The sequence below is a fragment of the Tenebrio molitor genome, chromosome Y (assembly GCF_963966145.1).
Source record: "Tenebrio molitor chromosome Y, icTenMoli1.1, whole genome shotgun sequence".
Lineage (NCBI taxonomy): Eukaryota > Metazoa > Arthropoda > Insecta > Coleoptera > Tenebrionidae > Tenebrio > Tenebrio molitor.
In genome coordinates, this window is record NC_091056.1 from 2877193 (window position 1) to 2898960 (window position 21768).

The 21768-nt window shown below is 40.2% G+C and overlaps 1 protein-coding gene and 1 long non-coding RNA gene across 4 annotated transcripts in view; one reads left to right on the plus strand and one right to left on the minus strand.

The window, feature by feature from the left end:
* LOC138140542 (uncharacterized) overlaps window positions 1–21768 on the minus strand; it is a 305855-nt gene that overhangs the window by 149002 nt on the left and 135085 nt on the right. The window lies entirely within an intron of this gene.
* On the plus strand, window positions 1071–1870 carry LOC138140649 (uncharacterized). 2 transcript variants are annotated; one of them, XR_011162682.1, is made up of 2 exons: window positions 1071–1375; window positions 1475–1870. It is a non-coding gene; the product is annotated as an uncharacterized lncRNA (long non-coding RNA). The 2 variants fall into 2 exon arrangements; XR_011162683.1 differs by having other exon boundaries at window positions 1071–1371.

The following is a 21768-nucleotide window of genomic DNA, read 5'->3' on the forward strand; positions in this document are numbered from 1 at the left end:
CCAAGTATAACTGCCTAATCACAAACCAAACCAGAAGTAAGATTTACAACACTCCATCGCCAAACTGCAGGTACTTACCCTGTCAGGACCGAACTCGACTATTTTACGCCTAGCAATTTCGGCAAACATTCTGAAGAAATTTTCAAATTAATTACGTAATGAAGTTGAAATTATTTAATATTCAGTTCTCTAAAATATCTATTTTTCATTTAAAGAAAAATCCTTTACGGATGAAAAGTTGCTGGGAATCGTTTCTATAATACACTGGAATTTCACCGGTACTGACCTGAAAAATGGTTTGGGGGAGCCGACAGCCCTGCGTCTTGTACAAAATCCTTCATAACTTGATTGACTGCTGTTCTCTGCTGAGTCAGATTAATTTTTGTGTTGGTAAGCATTCTATTACTACACGTAGTAAAAACTTATTCTATTTATCAACTCCAAGAACGGATTTTCTTAAATTTTCTCCTTTGAACAACATGCTCAATATTTCCAACTCTGTCGGTGATCTCGTTGATCTGTTCTCTTGTAGCATTGAAGTGTTAAAATCGTTGGATTTGTCGGATATTTAATTTGTATAGGTCGAATTATACGTGCTCTTTAATTGGGATTTTCCTGTTGAGCATGAAATTAATAATAATAATAATAATAATAATAAAAAAAAGATTTATCGGGGGGCCATCACATTACGAGCTGTCCTATTCAGCTCTACCATAAACGGTCTTGGATTCCAGCTTTCTTTAACTTAATATTTGATCGCAATTTTCACTATTACCTAATTATAATTCAAAGTCGGAAGTGGATTAATCAAAAAGGCGAGGCGTTTTATAACTAGTAGAGAAAAAAAAAAACTTTCAGTATTTGGACCCATTTGATATTAAATCGCTATAAAGTTAGCTCCATCACAAAAATTTAATTGCAAAAATTGATCATGTTCAGTCATAGAATATTAATTGTAGATTGTGCCTACCGAGTTTCAGAATTTTTGGACAATTATTAAATGAGTAATCGCAAAAATGGTAAGTGTTGGGCCAGCCTGTAGATGGCTGTCTCTTTCAATAAATTTCATAGATGTATTAAATTAGATACAGCCATGCGTTGTGGTAGTTCGTCAAGACGTGAAACCTATGTCTCTCACTCTCAACCGCATAAGGATTTCATAAGCGCCATCCTTTAGAGAGGTACCGTTGGCAAGCACCAATCAAAGCACGCTAGAAATCTAGTTTGACGGTTCTTGGGTTATTGTCTTACTGTCAAATTTTGCAAGAAAATCACAAATAATTTAAACAGAAAAATTTAACATCTTAATTCTCATGGGTCAATCACTGAAAAGTTGAAGTTGAAGTTATCAAGAAAGATACTTATTAATTTGTAGGTAATTTTCATTTACAGGATGCTAACCTCAACTTTTATTTGCTTTTAGCTTTGTGTGACTTATTTATATTGCCACTATTCTAATTTTATAAATTTATAGGAAGCAAGTGTGTTACTTTGTCACAACCTACAATCTTCCATTGATTATTATCGTGCAGCAATGGATTTGCAAGCTGATAAAAGATGAAACAAATGAAACTCATTAACATTGCATGAGAAAAAACTAAAATTTGGTGAAATTTTGAAGTTGGAAAAGAGTTCTTTGATGAAATTAAAAAACGCCAACACTAACAACAAGACATTTTTTGAAAATATTTATTGAACAATTATTCATTTCTAAATAAGATTAATTTAACGCATTTTTGCCTTATTCTATCAGTATTTTTGAGCTCTGTTTTTTTTCTGCATTCATAATGTATACGTATATTTAAATAAATTGTTGATATTAATTTAATCAATTGTATACGATGATTATCCATTAAAGATTGATTCTTGATATGGTTTATCATCATTTCATCACTAAATAAATCTGGTAAGTTTCGCATAGCTTGTAGTGTTAATAATTCCTTCAGATGCTTTTTTGTTATTAATTTAGCGTTATCTGTAATTCTGATGGCACGTTCTAATTGTAAACAAAGCAAAATAACATCCTTACTAGGTAATATTAGCTTGCCTCGATTTTTGAATTTAATTAATTGGGAATTACATTCACTGGTTGTTAACTTAGAGCAGCAAATTTGACAAAGAATTTTCGGTTTTACTTTTTTAATGACGAAACCTGATATGTAAACTACTACATCTTCAATAAACTGAGAGAGAGCCAATTGAGAAAAAAAGATGTCGTCATTTTCTAAATTTAATTTCAATTCTAATTCTGAAAGGTCATCCTCGAGAATTGTATCAGTTGTTTTCGATTTTGTACCGCTAGAAACGTGTAATATGCTGGCAGCATCTAATATACTGCAATTACCATATTTTGAACCACTAGTTTCGTGTTTTACAATTAGCCTTTTATAGGCGGCTTTAAATTGAAGGCAGGATGGGTTGTTGTTGAATCCAGAGCCGACTTCTTACTGCACTAAAAAATGTTTCCAGGTGGTCTTGACTTAACTTGAAGCTTAAAATATATTCAAATTTATAGTGCGATTTTAAATCCTTATATAAATTCAGCAAGTTATTGCAATTAATTATGAATCCTAAAAACCCTGTCTTTCTATTACTTTCAATTAATAACGTACCAGTATTAGCCTTTAAATTTTTGACATAGTTCACATACGTCTGGATTTTTTCATGTAGAAATTCATAATTTGAATCATTAATGGCTTGAGAAAATTCGCCCTTGGAATATTTGTTTTTGCAGTTTAAAATATCAAACAAATTATTAAATATTAAACAAAAGTTTGCAGTTGCTTCGCAGTCTTCAAATCCTTTTGCTACTCTTTTACAAAAGCATAGGCTACTCACAACACTTGTGCTCATGGTCTGTGCAGCTAGGAACACTTTCATTATCTCATTGTGATAATTAACATGCCTCTTTGTCAATTTATTTGCTGCTCTTAAACCCTCAGTTTGTTGTAGGTCAACTAATTGCTTTATATATTTCCACTCAATTGGAAAATTATTTAAATCGTACAATACTTCCTTGTCACAAAAAGCATTTCTGCACAATTTAAGCATATGGCATGCGTCATAGAATGTATAGACAGGCTTATTTGTAACTGGATGTGGAAAATACGGTTTGAAATTTTCGAAACTGTAATTAGCACCCAATACTTTACACATCGATATATTAACCGATGCTCCATCGAAGGTGATAGAATGACATTTTGCACCGGTATCTTGTAATCGTGTTAAAGAACGATTTATTATATCAGCTCTTTCCTGCGCTCTCAGACTTTTAATCAGAAAATAACCCACTGGTACTTTCCAATTTTCATTAAGAGCGACTACCATTATCACTAAGGCATTTGTGGCTTCTGTAGTGTTAATACAATCGGGGTCATTTTCAATCCCTACTTCAACGTACCCATGAAATTTGTCGCCACTGTATTCCACTTTTTGTCTAATTGCCATCTCATCAAGCACCAAATTAACCACAATTGTTTTTGAATGATTGCAGTTAGCAACTCTCAGTTTAATAGCCTCAAAAGCTTCTTCAGTAAACCCTGGGTCACCATTTACTGATGAATACCATTTATTTATGGTAACAGGATGAGGTAAAAGGTTATTAAAGGTGGATCTCACATAGTTATAAGCTCTAGGAGAATAAAAATTGAGAGTTAGAGCAAATGCCCTGAGTTCTGGTGTAAATTTAGCATTTTTTGAAGCCAATTGTCTCTTCAAAATGTTTTTCATGGCGTCAGGTACCGAGTCCTAAAGTAAACATATCAATTTAAAAAATACCGTTAAAAAATGTTAATAATCAATTTGTACCATTACAGTTTCTTGTCTTTCTTCAGCTAATAATTTTTTTTCAACCAGTTGATCCAACAAATTATCTAAATTATTTATTTTTGTGATTAATTTGGTGTTTTCAGTTTTTAATTTTTTTATTTGTTGTTTTTGTTCATCAACATATGTCGTTATCATATTTATGTGACGCTTTGCTTTACGAGGACTATTAAAATGGTGTGGTTGTAAATCACCAATGTACCTAGCATCTGCTTGCACACTTAATTGGGGTAAAATACTAGGAGGATCGTTTTCTACAAATGAAAAAAGGTAGGTAATAAAATTGCATAAATTTGCAACGTCGTTATCATTACCAGGGATATGGAAGTTTGGGAGATTATCTGGCATTTTATTTAAAGTTAACTTTTGTGACGGCACAGATTCTTTCAAAAGGATTTTCTGAGGTAATCGGGTTTGATCGTAATCAGTTATTTGAAAATGTTGGGAACAAATTACTGCATCTTTTACTTTTTTAAATTTTTCCTCGATTTTACAAACTTTTATCCACGTACTCCTTAATGATTCATCTTTTGGAAAACTGGAAAGGGTTTTATAAGCAGGTAAATCTAATTTAAGCATACACACAGGTAGGTACATACCGATGAAAGGATATTTCTTCGCTCGTGAAAGGATTGTAAGGAGTGGAACAAACAATACAGGATCTCATTGTAGTATAGTAGGACCTAATTTATTGTTTAAAAAACAATTCTTTAATATTAAATACTCGTTTTTATAGCTATTCGTTTTAAATTTAAATATTTGACAATTTAAATTGACAGCGTCGACTAAAATCGTGCGCATGCGTGTCTGTTTAATCAGCACCGATTCGTATACGACATTATGGCTAATGTGATAAAAAAAGATGAAAAATGCATTTAATTAAATATAGAAAGAAGTGGAGAGATGTACAATTTTCTTTGATATGTTTTTTAATAACGGATATACGTTTACCAGGTATTGCTACATCTAATTTAATACATCTATGATAAATTTGTGCAACGTTTTCTGGTGCCATCTGTAATTGTCTCTTAGAACTAAGACACAAAATGGAGGAGTGGAAATAGGTATCTGTAATTATAGTACAATTGATTCCCCGTACCCCGCGCCCCCCTCGCCCATGAATTAATAATTTTATATTTGATGAAAAAAAACACTAAAAATAAAATAAAACATATATTTTCACATTATTGTGTTTCACATTTCACCTACACAACTGAAATTAACAATAAAAACGTTGGAAAAAAGCAGCTGTGGTGTGACTGACCTGTTAGTATGACAACTCATATAACAGTTAATGCCAAATGTGTGCAATTTGCACCACCACAGCTCTTTACAATGTGAACATGTATTATAATAATTAGAAAAACTATTAATGTCAATTAACAATAGTTATTTTTGTATCTAGAACGCGAAATGATACTTGTGTTCGAGATACAAACAATATTTTTTCGAAAACTGTATAAAACAAGACTATTTTATTATGCACAAATTTATATTTGAATTCGGTTGAACAGTGTTCGAATCCATACGATTTAGCCGCGGTGACTATCGTAACGGTAGCAACCTAATAAACAATAAAAATCAGTTGTTTGAAAAAACTAGTTTCAGAACTACAGGGTCATTATAAATGATTTTTCATCTGGGTGGCTATGCGCTATGCTTTGGCTGCGCCGCTACACTAACTAGATGTAAGGAACATTTATAATGACCCCGTATATATTGTAATTCATATTCTAAGAGTGTTTAATTCAAAATGGGCTCAGAAAGTGAAGATGAGCATTTACCAAAGGAAGTACATATTTGAAGTGGCACAAAGTACTATTTCACAATCGTCGAGACAGTACGTGATTTCCAACAACTAATTCAAAAGGTTCGAAGTAAAATAAAAAAGTGTCCGAAGGAACATTACTGGCATATTTCGAACATATAATTAATAAAATTAGACCTTTATGGGCAGTATGTTCCATGTAAAAAAGTACACTTAATGTCAAATAAAATGTAAATATCAGAAATTTTCCGAAGCTAATACCATATTTGAAAAGCAAATCAGTTGAATACCGTCCAAAAAAGTCCAAAATTCTAACGAAAGAAATTGAAAGATTTTGACAAGAACCACCTGATAATACATTTCTGCTAAAAAAGGTAATTCAAATTAATATAAATCGATCGATTCAAGTAACTTTGGACAATTTTTAGGTCATTTTAATAATTGGTGTTTGTGGAGCTTTGAGAAGAGATGAGCTACTAAAGATAACGATCAATGATATAGAAGACAAAAAATGTAAAATTAATTATTTTGACATACAACTAAAACGACTTTGACGTTCTGGAACATAAAAGTATTTCTCAGCTAGATGACAAAAAAGAATCACTTTGTCAACCGAAAATTTAACGAAATTTTGGATGACAGTTCTCGAAAAAAGTTATTTGACATGTGTAATCATTTCTTACGTCTTTTCAAATATTTGTTGAACGCTAAATTTACAACAGGATCTTCCTCCGTGTTTCTCAAGTCTTTTCCCAGCAGCTTCTTATTTATATTTTTTAAATATGCGTACAATATTTGGTTAACACATAATTCAATGAAATATGAATGTTCACCTTTATGTTGCAAACACAACATTGAACAAACATCTGCATAATGATAATGTGTGATTGTAGAACATAGGTGACGTTTAATCCCATAATGCAGAATATATTTTGGAATTAATTTTAACAAACTTGCTGTAATTCTGCGAAAAAGTATTGAAAAATTACTGGAGGGGTGCGTTAGATTGCATTTCTTGTATTGTCTTTCCCTAATTAATATGTTTTCATCTAATATTACATTACCGCAAATTTTTTTGCATAAGCCACAAGCATTTTTTTTTAGCAATTTGCTCCCAACATAGCCACATATGCTGTTGTATACCTTGCAATAAAGTTTGATGAGATGGGAGATTCTTCTATAACTGACAATTGTAATGGTTGTATGTAAGGTTGAACATGTGTAATGGTACGCTGCTCTATGAATGATCTTAGATTATCAAGAGACCCCTCAGAATCATCCTCTTCACAGTTAGCACCTACGGAGTGATGTGACACAAAATTATTAATCAAGAGCGATTTGCAGGAAGAAATGAATGAAGCGCATGTAGGATTTATATTTCGTACACCGTGGCTTCTGATTGAAGAAAAAAAGTTTTCGACAGGATCCTGATTAAAACATCTTGGAGCAAAATGAATAAAATTGGCTTGCAACAGTTTGGGAGTCAAATAAATTAAACCCTGTAGAGAAAATAGCCAATTTTTAAGACAAGGAGGTCGAACAGTTTTTTCACTAATGGGATGTTTAAATGTCATTGAGGAAATGACAGCCAAACAAGATTTCCAGAAACCCAAATGAGGTGTGTCACAACACACCGTAGATCTTTTCCTGGTAGAGGATATCGCAATGTACCATTAACACTATCAAATACCCGATCAAAAAATAAAAGTAAATCTGCCGTTTCTGTCGCCTTTGGATTTAAATAAAATTCGGATGTTTCAACTAACTGTGCGCTTACTTTAGCCGCAGAATACATTGCTGAGGCTAAAGAATGACTAAAAACTTGGCAGCAGTTTTTTTACTTTCATTTTTTTTATTTTGGAAGGAACAACATGTTCATCAGTTAACTTAATAAACTGGCTGCCTTTACTTTTGTCCATTTCATTGATACGTACTATATTGGACCAAGAAGATACTTTTTCTACACCATCTTGAATATAATGCAAATCTTTATACAGGTGTCCCCAAAAAAGAAGACGAGTCCATAACTCCGTTATTTATCGGGAGATTTTAATTATTTGTACACCAAATTAAATGGTAGTTAATAGGCTACAAAATCGCCAAATAAATTCAAGTATAGCCCCATGAGCTTCAAGGGTAAACTGTCAAAAAAAAATTTTTCAAATAGGATTACATATTTTTTTTAGTAATTCTGATAGAGATTTTTACTCTGAAAACAACAATGTATCACAAGTATACACTTAAATACCAAAAATTTACAAAAAAATATGTAAAAAAACGCTACTATCGTCTATGTTCCATTTTGCACTAAACATTGGCGGCATATCTGCGCAATCCCACATGTTATTATTTGTCATTTGTTTTACCAGCTACCTTAATTTGGTTATTACATTGTAACGCAATGGATTTTGATAGTTTTCGCTTGGTGCTCGTCATTTGTTTCAAAAGTTAGTGTTATTTTTTTTATGTGAAGTTATACTTGTGATACATTGTTGTTTTCAGAATTAAAATCTCTATCAGAATTACTAGAAAAAAGTATGTAATCCCATTTGAAAAAAAATATTTTGACAGTTTAGTCTTGAAGCTATGCGTGAATTTATTAAGCCGTTTTGTAGCCTATTAGTAACCATTTAATTTAGTGTATAGATAATTAAAATCCTCCGATAAATAAGGGAGCTATGGACTCGTCTTTTTTTCTGGGGACACCTTGTATAATAACAAATTGCGGACACATTTGATTAAATGGGGAAAATCGTAAAGGTGTACTATTTCTTCACCATCTACGTTATACCCATGTAATACATTTTCAACGTTTTGGCTTAAAAAATAAGCATTTGTTTCCGACAACAACTTATTAATTGCTGCCTGATTTGTAGCTCCTTGGTCCGATATAGTGCATAAAATGTGCAAACCACAGTCGCGAATCTGACGTATCACTTGCTTTAAAATATTGACAAGTTCCGCTGTCGCTGTTGTTCCTTCACAAAAAGTGAAACAAACAGTCTGCTTCCATTTTCTATGTATTCCCTTAACGATGAAGACAAGAGCGTGATCAGCAAATGCAAGACGACGGTTTGCTCCACCGAAATCAACAAAACCATCTACAGAATCTGTTTTTATATTGTACTGTAGACCTGGACACAAAGCAATTTCATCAAACATGAGCACACAGTTTTTATCAATAGATTTTAATTTTGATACCCTGTCTTTAAGGTGTGAAAAAATTGGTTGATTAATGCCGGCGTTGAAAGGAATTCTATTTAACATGTCTCGAAACACTTTTCTCGATGGTAAGCTAAAGATTTTTGATAAAAATTTGTATGATTTCCACTTTGCTCATAGACTGACAAAGCAAAGATCTTGTCATTAGTATTGTATCTACGACCTTTTGGCTTTAACTTTTGATTGCGCACTTGAGACAAGAAAAAATCTGCGGTAACGTCACTGACATTTTTTAGATATTTTAATATCATCCCTTTCCTATCTAAATACTGTAACTTTTGCTTTACAGACAAATGTTTTTTCCTTAACCTAGATGCTACCTGTTCTAAATATTTCACTTTCTTGTAAAAGTATTTGGCTTGTGGTGCAAAGATCTCATTGTCGGGTGACTCCTACAGCACGCAATAACGCTCTTCGCACAGTAGGTTTTCCTGCAAATAAAACCTGTATCAGTAAGTGCGTAATAATTTTCTGCAATTACAATAAAGAATTATTAACATACGCGTGTGAGATCTGCATAACAAGGTCATAGTGTCAGTCTCAGATAAATAACTGAATAATTAAATAAAAAGGAAAGTAAATAACATACATTCATATTGAGCTCTTTCGTCTACAAGGGTTCCGGAAGTTGTGCCCCAGGCACTATGCCACCAACCAGAGAACAACAAGAAGCAACACTTCGCTTGATTTGCAAAAATCACATTTATTGAGTATGATGTCAGATGACTACCCTCAACGATATGCGCCAAATTTATAAATTACTATTTCCTACATTTTATGAAAGCAACAACGAAGTTGATGTTTCCATTATTTTTTTAAATTGTCTCATTAGAAAAATTTTCACTATGGGACCGAGGTGGGTAGAAATTCTAAGGAAAAGCCTAACATCTGGCAGCATCAAAGAATTGCGCCCTAGATTTCTATCTACGTATTTCATTTAATTTTTTGTCAGTATGAGATTTTTATTTACCTAAGTAGGTACCTAATGTTTTCGACATAAGATATATAGGCTACAAATATTTGTAATAATGGGGACGGGTCTAAAAATCATCCACCACATTTGGCAAACGTAAAAGTAATCGAATAAATCGAAATAATCGCTTTGAATAATCCAAATATCCATTCGACTTTCCAATTATGAATGATGCGCATCGCAGTTGTGTATTTATTTCGAATTTCGTTCCGATTGCAATAATAATCGAATAATTTCTATATTATTATTATCAGTATTATGTCAATAAAGAAAAACAGAATTAATAAATTATATTGGGAAGCACTGAGAAATGTTTTTTAATTGTTAAAACAAAAACAATTCTTTCTTTGGTAGTTCTCCTGTAAAGACGCAAAATTTGAATTTATTTTGAATAATTGCCATCCGACAACTCTGGGTTTTTCCAACCCTTCGAGTACCCGGCATCAACGAGCCATCCAAAGCTTTGGATAAATCAATTACATTTTCATCGTTTATTCATATTTTGACGTTTGGTGGACATCTTACGCCGGGCCGAGGCAGACGCACGTCAATAGTTCTATGTTACTCTAATCGTACGGTTTAGAATGAGATGCTAGAGCGACAATCTTAATAGCGAACGTAGCAGAGGCAACGAACTTGTTTGACATGTGTTGAAAGGAGATAGCTATGTACTGTCGCGAGCAAAAAATTGTGGTCGTCAATGTCATTTCAAAATTTGGTTAGAGTGTCACACATTAAAGTCCATTCATTTTGTATTGAACTTTTCAAGGTCAAATAATTGTATTTTTTGGCTTTGTAATTATGTTTTGTAAATAGTGACATGCAGGTAAACACCGTAAACGTTGAATTGAGCATTGCTAAATCACATTATGTTGGTTATATGCATGTCACTATTTACAAAACATAATTACAGTGCCAAAATTTAAATTATTTGACCTTGAAAAGTTCAATACAAAATAAATGAACTTTAGAAAAATTTTCCTGACTGATTATGCCCACATCAACAAAATGTCAAAAAAATGTATTAATTAATGTCGATTAATGTCATACAACACGATGATAGGTTATGATATTTACGACCGGTTTAAAATGGAACATTTTCCATTGGGTCAAAGCATGATTTTGACGACCAGTTTTTTTTGCTCGCGACAGTACATACACGTAGTTCGTATTATAAACTGATACAACTGCATATAGTTTGAAAACAAACTAAAGTCTGTCTCACTTTTAAATTTCCACCAACACTGCATTCTAATTTAGAAATACAACATACAACCGGCAACGCTGTTTGGTGAAAATGTGTCAGGTTGTATTTGTGAGGTTATCATTCTCTGTGTCGTTTTTACAACTCAAGATGTTACAATAAAGGAAAAGAACGGTGCGAACCTTTTTACCTCTTCGAAACATTTTTTATTTTAGCGTCAAGTAAATTACGTTGTTTTCGAATCATGTTTATAAAACTTTGGTTATAACTTATAACAATCCCTAATTTAGAAATATTTTTATTTTGCCAACAGGTGGTGAAAATTTAGATTTGAGACAGACTTATACAGTGCATTTTTTTTAACTATTGCCATAGGGAATTGCATGGTAAAACTTATATCCCCTGTTCTGACCCCTTTTGTTCTGATAAAAATATTCAAACCATTTTTGGAACAAAGTTATATTTTCTAGCGCGCCGGAATTATAATAGTACGCCGAGCGGTCGCCAGAATAGCGTCCCTGTCGGCTCAACCAGCACCTGACCATCTCCACTTTTGACTTTTGTCACATACTTTATTTGACACAGTTGCTCATTTATTAATTGTTATCAAGTTTTCTGTTTAGCGGTTTGGGTACTTGGTGACTTCCAACAATAATGAACGTTTTATTCAATAACAATGTGACGATCACTTCCGGTGGTGACGTCACGGGATGCAATTTGACGCCGGTCGGTCGCGGTATGCCTCGAGCGCCAGTCCCTTTTTTCGGCTGTGGTGGGACGCCACACGGCCGGGGTAGCTCTGCGGAGTGACGGTGTCCAGGGGTCGGCTGTCAGGGCGCGGGGTAAGGGGGGAAACAAACAAACGAACAGTCGTCGCAAAACCTTTATTTACACTATGTACAAGGGGGACCACTTGGTGAAGGCGAGATCCTCCGGGGATGGTGCCCGTGACCTGGGGGATGTCCTCGGCGGCAAGGAAGATAAGAGGGTGTTCGTACTTACGTCGGTCGGCCCTGGAACTTCCTCTTGGCGGCGTGCTTCCTCTTGGCGGCGTAGCGAGAGGACCGGTCGGGGTGTGACGGGGCTGCGGGGGTGTGACGGGATCCGGGGGGGGATTGGGGGAGGCCTGGTTCGCTCACTAGGGGAGCGAACGGGCCGGAGACAAGGGATGAGCGGGATGACCTGGTTCGCTCACTAGGGGAGCGAACGGGCCGGAAACAGGGGATGAGCGGGATGACCTGGTTCGCTCACTAGGGGAGCGAACGGGCCGGAAACAGGGGATGACCTGGTTCGCTCACTAGGGGAGCGAACGGGCCGGAAACACAGGATGAGCGGGATGACCTGGTTCGCTCACTAGGGGAGCGAACGGGTCGGAAACAGGGGATGACCTGGTTCGCTCACTAGGGGAGCGAACGGGTCGGAAGTCGGGGGTCGGAAGCGGAGTCGGAGGTGTATTGGGAGCCGGTTCGGAGCTGGTGCTAGGAGTCAGGTGGATGGTCGGACTTGGGATCGGAGTCGGAAGGTGCTCGGAATGGAATTGAATCGGAAATCGAGCCGGACTCGGAATGCCCTCTGCAGGCTCTGCGCGGGCCTTTTATTGCCTCGATGGCTGCGCGCGGCCGTTGACTCGCGGCTGTGGCGGTGGGGGAGCTCTGTTCAGCGCGGAGTCCGGATATTGTCGGCCGGAAGAAACACGGGTTCCGGGGCGGATTCGGTGGACACGGTTGAGGTAGTCGGCTCCGCGCTAATTTTCTGGCCCGGCTCGGAGAAAGAACGGAATTTTTCCGCCACCGGGAGCGCTTCCTAAGTAACTTCGTTACACACCCCTCCTTCTTCGGAAAAGGAGGGTCGCGCAGCGTCGCTCCTTCTGAGGGTTCTTCCTCCCGGTGGGGCGGGGTCGGACGGCGGGGTTTTCTTCTCCGGCGGGCTTTTCGTTCGGTGGCTCCTTCCTTGCGTCGGCGGTGATCCAGGTTGAGACGGCTGACTGGGAATCGGGTTCTCTCGGGTTGGTGAAACTTGAAACGGAAGTCTTCTTCCACCTTCCTCGGCTCCTCCCTCAGGTACGCCCTGATTTCCGGCTTCCTGGGGGGGGGGGAAGGTCATTGAAACGGCGGTTTACAAAATTAAAACATCTATTCTTCAGGTACAAATCAGTCTTCTCGGTTTCTTGGAAAATTTTTTAAAATAAGGACGGTTTCTTGAAAAGAGAAAAGAAAAAAAATCAAAACGGTTTCTTGGAAAAAAGGTTAAATAAAAGGGCGGTCTCTCGAAAATTAAAACGGTTTCTTCTTGTTACCGGTGGTGTTCGGGCTCAACGGCGGTGGGCGGCGGGTTCCGGGTTTGCGGTCGTCCTTCCGGCTGCCAGTGGCGTCCCATCGGGCCGGACGTACCGGAGCACGCGTTCCCCCGTGGGCGCTCGCCTCATTCTTCGGCGGCGGGGCTGTCGGGGATGCGTCCCTCGGGGACACGGTGGGTGTCTTAGGCGGTCTTCCGGTGTCGGCACGGGCGGGGCGGCGGGTTGACAGTTCGCCTGTGTTGGCAACGCCGTGATGCCGACTACAGTGGTTGCGGCTGGGGCGGCGGTGGTCCAGGTTGAGTGCCACGGAGGCGTCCAGGTCGATGGGGTTGCGGTCGGCGGGAGCGAGGAGGCTTCCCCGTTGGCAGTTAAGCCTACTGGCGTCGGGTCCGGCTGTGGCGGAGCAGGCGCGCTCCGGACGTTCCGGGTGGTCCGGGTCTCCGTCCTTCCTTCCTGGGGCTTCCGCGGTGCTCGTCGGAACCGCTCCCGGATCTCGAGGGCGGCCCGCCGTGCTGCGTTCAGGAGGGCGGCCTGGCCGGCCAGTCTTCGACTTAGCTGCTGGCGGACGCTCGGCAGACCGCTGGGCGGCGGTGGCAACCGTTGATTTGGCATCCTGCAAAATGTTGCCAATATCAGCTGGAGGGTCGGGCAGGTGGTATGGCTTCAGGTCTTTTATGTGAGCCCGGAGGATCTTCTGTCCGGATGGGGATTGAAGGTTGTACACCACTGGAGAGAGGACTTTCGTGATGGTGTATGGGCCGGAGTATTTTGGGGCTAGTTTCGCCGCGAAACCTTTGGCACCGGATGACAGAGGGTGGTCCCGTTTGAGAACGCGGTCTCCTAGGTGACAACGCCACTCCCGGTGACGAAGGTTGTAATACTTGCTCTGTTTCGCAAAAGCGCGTGCTAAGTTCACCCGGACGAGCTCGAAGGTGTCCTTCAGCAAGCGAAGTCTCTCGGAGTGGTGAACGGCGTCGTCGGCTTCCTTGACCTCGTCGGCGGCGGTGTCGGCGGGCGGGTCGGCGGCGGCATTTCCGGGTGCAGGGCGGTGGACGGCGTTGGGTACCACAAGTTCGCGGCCAAAGTTCAGCATCGCTGGCGTGTACTTGGTCGACTCGTGGCGTGAGGTGTTGAGGGCGAACATCAGCTCCGGAAGACGGGCGTCCCACTTCTTTTGATCGGCCTCGCAGAACTGGGCCACCATGGTCTTCAGCGTTTTGTTCGTCCTCTCCACGGGGTTTGCCTGGGGCGTGTATGGCGGTGTCAGCCGATGTGTAATTCCAAGTTCTTGGAGGAGGGTGTGAAACGTTGTGCCTGAGTACTGTGTCCCATTGTCTGAGATCACCGTCACTGGACATCCGAATCGGGTGATGACCTCCTCGTAGAGTGCTTGTGTGACCGCTCGGGCGGTGGCTTTCCGGACGGCTCGACACTGCACCCACTTGGTGAACCGGTCTTGCATGACGACGACGTAGCAGTTTCCTCGGCTGGAGCGAGGGAGAGGGCCCACCAGGTCGGTGCTGACTGTCTCCCATGGCTGCCGGTTTGGTGTCGGGTACATCTTCCCCGGCGGTTGCTGCTGCGGCGTCTTGTACCGTTGGCACGACGGACATTTCCGGACGTACTGGGCGGCCTCTCGGAACATGCCGGGCCAGTAGTACCGGAGCGCCAGGCGGGCGGTTGTCTTCGCGATCCCCAGATGACCAGCAGTGGGGTTGTCGTGACACTCTTTCAGGACGGCGGCTCGAGCCGGTTTGGGGACACACAGCTTCCAGGGGTCGCTTAACTCGGGCTCGGTGGAGTCGGACATGTCCCAGAAGTGGCGGTGGAGTCGATCACCCTGGATGCAGTAGTCCGGGTAAGCTGCTGGGTTCTTTTCCACTTCCCGTCGCATCTTTGTGTACCAGCTACATCCGGGGGCGCCTTCCAGTGTGAACAGGCCTTCGGGGGTGGTTTCATCCTTGGCCGTGGCGGGCTGCCGAGAAAGAGCGTCAGCCACCCGGTTTAGGACCCCCTTTCGGTAGCGGATGTCGAAATCGTGCTGTTGGAGGAAGATGGCCCACCGGGCGAGTCTTCCTGTCGGATCCTTGATAGTCTGGAGCCACTTGAGGGACTGGTGGTCGGTAAGCACGGTGAAGCAAATTATGTGACGCTCACTTCCGGTGGTGACGTCACGGGATGCAATTTGACGCCGGTCGGTCGCGGTATGCCTCGAGCGCCAGTCCCTTTTTCGGCTGTGGTGGGACGCCACACGGCCGGGGTAGCTCTGCGGAGTGACGGTGTCCAGGGGTCGGCTGTCAGGGCGCGGGGTAAGGGGGGAAACAAACAAACGAACAGTCGTCGCAAAACCCTTAATTTACACTATGTACAAGGGGGACCACTTGGTGAAGGCGAGATCCTCCGGGGATGGTGCCCGTGACCTGGGGGATGTCCTCGGCGGCAAGGAAGATAAGAGGGTGTTCGTACTTACGTCGGTCGGCCCTGGAACTTCCTCTTGGCGGCGTGCTTCCTCTTGGCGGCGTAGCGAGAGGACCGGTCGGGGTGTGACGGGGCTGCGGGGGTGTGACGGGATCCGGGGGGGGATTGGGGGAGGCCTGGTTCGCTCACTAGGGGAGCGAACGGGCCGGAGACAAGGGATGAGCGGGATGACCTGGTTCGCTCACTAGGGGAGCGAACGGGCCGGAAACAGGGGATGAGCGGGATGACCTGGTTCGCTCACTAGGGGAGCGAACGGGCCGGAAACAGGGGATGACCTGGTTCGCTCACTAGGGGAGCGAACGGGCCGGAAACACAGGATGAGCGGGATGACCTGGTTCGCTCACTAGGGGAGCGAACGGGTCGGAAACAGGGGATGACCTGGTTCGCTCACTAGGGGAGCGAACGGGTCGGAAGTCGGGGGTCGGAAGCGGAGTCGGAGGTGTATTGGGAGCCGGTTCGGAGCTGGTGCTAGGAGTCAGGTGGATGGTCGGACTTGGGATCGGAGTCGGAAGGTGCTCGGAATGGAATTGAATCGGAAATCGAGCCGGACTCGGAATGCCCTCTGCAGGCTCTGCGCGGGCCTTTTATTGCCTCGATGGCTGCGCGCGGCCGTTGACTCGCGGCTGTGGCGGTGGGGGAGCTCTGTTCAGCGCGGAGTCCGGATATTGTCGGCCGGAAGAAACACGGGTTCCGGGGCGGATTCGGTGGACACGGTTGAGGTAGTCGGCTCCGCGCTAATTTTCTGGCCCGGCTCGGAGAAAGAACGGAATTTTTCCGCCACCGGGAGCGCTTCCTAAGTAACTTCGTTACAACAATAACAATTCTGAACTTTCAAAAAGTAAAAATAGCTTAAAGTTAAGATGCGGGTCCAGCGATGTTGGCCCAGTCGAGTCTTCGGGGTAAGAGAGCGAGATCCCGTCATTTTCCACACTCATACCGTCGGTTCTCCTCATATATCTAATACTCCTATATGGAGCATTTGCTTTCAATTTGTGGACAGAGGAAAGTAGACGAAGATAGTTTCTATCCTTTCGTGTCACTTCATGAAAATGCGCATGCACCGAAGTGCCGCCAACCTAAAGCTAGGGAGTTTCCTGTCTCCACTGGCATTTTTTTGACTTTTGCATTCGCTCGGCAAATTTTGCTCATCAAAAAAATGCCACTTTTAATCCTAATAAAACAATAATATAATCTGTTTCAAAATCAAAAATCCACCACCTGTTGAATTATGTTGGCAGAAAAAAAGAAATCCCTAGAAAAAGTTTAATTTTTTTGGGTTGGCTCAACCTCCCGCAAAAATTTGACATTGAACTGTTGAGTTTTTTTACGAAACATAAAATAATTATTATTTATGTAGATTTTGGCTACCGTATCATACTTTTTGAGTGAAATAATAAAATGAGAATAAAAAAACACGACGAACTACGGACAAAACGACTGTCCAACAGTTTTCTCTCATAACCCCACTTTTTTCTGACACTTACACACACTAAAAACAAAAGTCGGCGACGTTGTCGGATGTATTTTCGAGGTAGAATGCACTGTTGGTGGATTTTTGATTTTGAAACAGGTTATAGGTACTCGTAATGTGCTAATTTACACATCGGAGATCGATTGCTGCAAATGTTCAGTTTCAAGACTCATTTTATCTGCGTATTGACAAGAATAACATAAAAAGTTTTTGATGATGATTTTGTCTGAACCGGTTCGGAGTTTTTTTATTCAAATATCCAATTTCAAGACTGAGGAATTATTACAACTATTGCAATGGTATGTTTACCTAATACGTAATACATATATGGATAATTAAAAATTCCCCTTAAATAAATGTAAAAACGCCTAACTGGTAAAATTTTTCATTTAAAAATTAATTTTGTTGCAAACTTTTCCTTTTGGTATTTCAAAATTAATTACTTATTTGATTGTGTGAATTTTGGCACCGTAAAGTTGCGCTTGCGCATTTAAACCAAATAATCCGTAAGATGTAACTTATGCAGACATCAATATGTCTGCCTCCGTTGCTCTGTCCATGAACCGTCCATGCAGTAAAATAGCGAATGCTCCATATAGGAGTATTAGATATATGGTTCTCCTTGGTGGGGGTGGTATCGGGGTGTGTTCCACTTGGTGCTTATTTCGTGGCGTTTGCAGCGCCACAGCTGTATGATATTTATAATAATCCAGCGGAATCTTATAATTCAATTATTATAAATAAATTTGTTGGGGATAAAAGAATACATTTTTCTTTAAAACGTTCTTTCTTACGAAGGTAGATGCTCTGCTGCAGCAATTTAACTAATTGCAACACAAAAAGTCAATTTATTCAGTATTAAAAGTGATAGGCGTTGGCTGGTATAGCAATAGATATCATTAAATTTCCAAAATCTAGGGCCAGTTTATAGAAAGAGAATTAAATATTTAATCAGAATTAAATTTTAATGCGCCATTAACCCCATTAACCCATGAATCCGAAACTTCGATTGGTTCAATCTGATTACGTGTTTAGTTAATCTCGCATATGATTAACTTAATTTCGGTTCTGTAAACTGGCCCTTAGTAAACTTTTATTACTGCAAACCTAAATCAACAGGTCGTGGTTCTTTGATAAAAAAAAAGCAAACCATATATCTACAGGCAGCTTCCTGAAAAACACCGCAAACCGTAGCCCCGTTATTAATTGTCCGACTTTAATAAACAAAAAAAAAAGCAATAAAATGGTTAAAAAACCACTACAAAACGGTTTAGTTTTTTGTTTTTTCCAAGATTAATTGAAGTGAATGACATTTTGTCATTTTTTGTCAATTGCAGATTTATGAAACGGAACTTTTGACAAATTCCACAAATTTGTCCATTGTAATTTGTAATTATCATTTTGTGAATTGCAATTTTTATGAAACAGGCCCCAGGTATATAAAGTTGCCGGTGGCAAACATCTGGACTGTGAGCAGGCGTGGAAAACACATGTTTTCGGATGGAGAGTATAACGCGTAAACCATATTTTCGTGTTCGTTTTCCGAGATACGAGTGCCCGGATGCTGGGTTGTAAACCATCCTTAATAAATATTTTCAAATTCATTGTATTTCTCAGCTCACGTTCAGATCAGACTGTTCCGAGCAAGGAAGTTATATTGAGAGGAAGGAAGACCAGTTTGAAAAGTGAAGCCACGCGCCAAATCGTGGGCAACCATAAAATGTTGCTAGACAAAGGTGGTTGGTGGGAACTTTGCCAGTGGAGTATCGTCCACCGTAAAAGATGGGGCGCACTGGTGGATTTATTGTAACAAAAAGCAAATACAAAAACTGAACAACACTAAAAGAAGTAAATTTATAATATAGAAAAAAACTATGAGAACATGAAAAATAATTATTGTTCCTTAACATGAATCGTCTTTTTACAATTAACACCTTGTTGCTGGGGTTAAAGAAACGCTACTGGCGCCATGCGCCAATGCGATACCCAAAACCCGTTCAAGGACCTTCAGTCATAAAAAGTTGCTGGAGAATAGGGCGCCTTTCTTCCTCTCAATTATAACTTCGTTGGTGTTGGTTCAGAGGCTCTCTGGACAAGTGCAGAAAACCTGTTATCGGTCTATTTAAAGGTAAAATTTGTAAAAAAAAATTAAACCTTCTGTAATAAATATTTGTAAATTTATTGTGCTTCTCAGGTTAAGATTAGACTGTTCAGAGGCCCTGTGGACACGTGCAGAAAATCTGTTATCGGTCTGTTTGAAACTGAAATTTGGGAAATATCTACCCAACCAGTCAAATAATTTATAATTATTATTTTAATTAATAGATAGTTATTTGTATCACTAGACCAGAAACGGCACATTTGCGAGTGCGAGTAAGATTTGCGGACCGAGGCGACGGCGACAGCCGAGGTTTGCAAATGCGAGTACAGTCCATTTTTTAATTGGGAATTGTTCACTTTAGTTACTTGTCGAATGTTCGCATTTTTTCTGGCCAGACACCCTTACGTCGTCCTACATCGTGCAAATGCCCTTGTCTTTCTCTCTTGTTGTGTTTCAATGAACAATGACCTTTTAATTATGGTCCGATGAGGTTAGTCCTAATCAAAAAGTCGGCATGATCTGCTTTTGACATTTGACAGCAGTGCCCAGTGCATGCTGCCAATACCATACGCTCGAAAATAAAAAGAAAAACCGAGTAGGCCGTGATTTTTGTCGCCATGTCGCCTGGGCGGGATGACGATTCCGACTCGAGCTCCGAACAAAGTAATGAAAAGTGCAGAAAATGCAGGCGAAAAGTGTTACATGCATCAGTTAAGTGTGCAAAATGTAATGAGATATATCACGAAAGGTGTTTTCAAATATTAGTTGGCAAGGGTAAAAAGTTTTGTGTGATAACCGACAGCATGATGTTGTGCGAGGAACACTGCAGGCAGATAAGTTGCGTCGAGGAGACCTTTCAAAGAGTAGTGAAAGAACTCAAGCAGGAAAATTTGGCTCTGAAAAACGAAAATAGTAAGTTAATAACTGAAAATTGTAGTCTAAGCTTCGAAATCGAAGTCCTTGGAATGGAGATTAATAAGTTAAAAAATTGCGATAACAGTTCCGAGTTGAAGGAAAATAGTACTGATATCACCGTTATAAAAACGATTACAGATAAATTTAAGGCTGATTTAACGGAGTACTTCTCTTCGCTAAAAAATGAGATAAACATACACGTTAGTCAGAAGTTTAATGAGCTGGGAACAGGGTTATCGCCGTCAATATCTTCGCCAAAAACTTACAGCGAAATTGCTAAACAACCCAAGGATGGGACACGGACGAGTGTGCATGTCGTGCGTGTGTGCTCCATTGTTTTCGCTTTTTGTCGAGTGTTCCCTGGGATTTTTGGAAGCGAATTCAGCATAGCTGCATAGGGCCTGTGTCCTCTCGTCTCCATTTTTTGTTTTTTTTCTTCTCACTCTGGTTGCTGGGTGAGTTTGTTCCATTTTATACTTTTTTCTTATTGTTGATGGTGGAGATGTGATTTCGTGGCGGCAAAAACCACCTTTCTTGCGCTACTGATAGTATTGTGCTATCAGTGCTATCACACTCTACTGAATATACTGCCAATTTTGTTTCTCGTCTCTCTTGCTTATTGCTTGTATCTGCATAATGCCTGCTTGCAAATTATGTAGCACAATTTTGAAACATTTCGATAAATGCATCGAATGTTACGTGTGCAAATCTAAATTTCACATAAAATGTTTGAAATTTTATGATAATGATGTAAAGGTCTTTAATAAATATAACAATTTTCAATTTGTTTGTGATGAATGTCTCGCAATTGAGGGCTCATCTAAGCTTGATCTGTTGACTGAATCCGTAAATAAATGTGTGTCAATTGTTGAAGAACAGAGTCAAATTATTACAGCTCAAAATACTTTGATAAAAGACTTAAAGAATACCAACACGGTTGAGCTCGGAGCAGTTACCAATGATCTACCTCTTTCTTACTCGGAAGTCACTAAAAAGTCATCTGTCATTCTAAGACCGAAAAATGAAAATCAGACTGTTTCCGATATCAAGAAAGATTTATTTACTAATATTGACCCCATAGCTTCCAAGATAGCGATTTCTAACATTAAGGGGAACCGAAGTGGTGGAGTAATTATTACTTGTGATAGTCTGGAAGATTCCACCAGGATTAAGGGCTTGATATTTGACAGATTGTCAGGTTATAACGTGAAGGACCTGCCTCTGCTGCATCCGAGAGTTAGAATTTCGCACATTGATTCCTCTGTATCCCAAAATAAATTGCTAGAGTATATATTGAGTCAGAACAAATCCCTCTTCAGTAAAAACTTTAACTGTGTTCTGAAAAAGTTTTCTCCGCTGCGCAACAATACCACCCTTAATCAGGCGTTGTTGGAGGTGGATGTTGCGTCTTATCGTAACATTTTGGCTGCGGGTAAACTTCTCATTGGGTACGATTACTGTAGAGTGTGGGATGCGGTTGATCTTCGGCGTTGCTTTAATTGCTCGGGCTTTCAT